Genomic DNA, 2,003 nt, shown 5'->3' on the forward strand with positions numbered 1-2,003 from the left:
TATATATATTAGAAGCCCTATGCCCACTTGCTGGTGTAGACTGCATGAGGCACAATATCCTATATAATAATATTATAATTGCACTTCATCTGGGTAAAGGTTGAGGTACGGAATTATATAGGCCTACATAAACCTACTATATGACAGCTCTAGATAGCCTACATTTTTCTTAATGAAGTCAGACTTTTCATAGGCCATAGTATTATATAATAATTTGTCTGCGTTTTCTTCTATATATAATTATGATTCTACATGGTCCAAAATGTTCAGGCGACTCGAAGGCAACATTTTGAATCGATGTGGGAAAATCGACCAAATTGAATTTCCTTAACTATGACTGTATGCGTATAAATAAATAAATATATATATATATATAGTGTATATGCCTGACATTAAAATTTACAGTTGCGTCAAATTGGTGTCCGAACTTACCCTCAAATAATAATGTTGTTAACGAGCGAATCAATTATGTCACCCATACTTTGTTCAGCAGTTTGCATCAATTTGTCCTGATTTGATAATATTTTCCACATCTAGATTTGAATAAAAAAGACACCAAAAAAACCCAAACAAACCCAACCTTTTGTTCACAAATGTACATAAAATGCTACAAATCTCCGTTACACGGAAAATGGGATTGTCGTAGCACATTCACCGCTTCTCACGGCCTACGTCACCGCTAACGCCAATTAACAACACTTTTTAATGGCAAAACTTGTTGCAAACTAAATAATTGTATAGCTAATACCTTTTTACAGTAAATGTTCTAAAAACGTGTTTGATAAAAGCAAATGCCGCGATAACAATTTTTTTTTTAAATGACAGACTTGGTGAAAGCGATCTAATTATAGTGCTCCAGCTGCATGCATCGTAAACCTTTTAAAATTGGTAGAAACCACCCACTGGGATTTTAATTTAATATGTATATATAAAGGAACTTTGTAGAATACAGCTTAACAGGTGTTTACAAAAATATTGATCTGTTAGTACATTGATACAAATAAGTCCTTGTTCAAAAGCTCGAACGTCTATTATACTCCATGTATAGCATAGTTATTATGTTCGATAGACCTAATAGGAAATTCGACAAGTTGCGCCACAAATTTTGATATATATATCATGTCTGTACGATTGGGAGACAATCCTACCGCAGACACTGTCTCTGCATGTTGCACGATTGCGTTGACTCAACTTCAACGTGCACTGATCTTGGGATAATAATATAATGCCAGCATCATTTTTCCACGCACTGTTTCGTCTCTCTTATTCAAAGAAAACATTAATTGTGAGGCAGCATGGTGGAATCAGGCTCTCGTCAAAATAATCAAAGTGCAGAAACTTGCATTTTACCTCAGATATGTGAATTTTTATCAAATTTTTGTTTCTTTGGCTCAACACCTTTCATGCCCATTAAAGAACTCAGGTGGAATCAGGCTCTCGTCAATTTTTGGGCATGTAGGGTTATTGGTACCATCATAAAGCTTGTTCACTTGTCTTTATTTGGATGGGGGAAAAAATCAATCTTGAATACAAGTTGAGATATTTGCGAATGAAGGATGTGGGGGTCACCTGTTTTCAGAGGTAAAATTAGTGAGAAAATGTCCACCAAAGATAAATTATTTCCTTAGCTTAAGAGTCCGAGGTAACTGAAAATTTACATTTTTTGTACCTTTAATCAACGTTTTTCAGAAAAGTCCTCACAGAAGTGATTTCTCTAATGGGCATGAAAGGTGTTGAGTCAAAAAAACAAAAGTTAAATTTTAAAAATTCACAAACCTGTGGAAAAATGCATGTTTCCTCACTTTGATTATTTTGACCAGAGCCTGATTCCACCACGCTGCCTCACTTATGTTAGCAGAGCGGAGTACTTGAGGTGTTCGGAGAAAATTTTGGCACATTGCACACATTCTCTTCGGAGATTCCAACCACTGATGCTGAAAAACTTCATCACGTGTGAGTCTAAACCAAGGAGTTTATTCAGTAACTTGTTGTAAGGTCCTTGG

This window comes from Aplysia californica, unplaced genomic scaffold (assembly GCF_000002075.1).
Source record: "Aplysia californica isolate F4 #8 unplaced genomic scaffold, AplCal3.0 scaffold00267, whole genome shotgun sequence".
NCBI lineage: Eukaryota > Metazoa > Mollusca > Gastropoda > Aplysiida > Aplysiidae > Aplysia > Aplysia californica.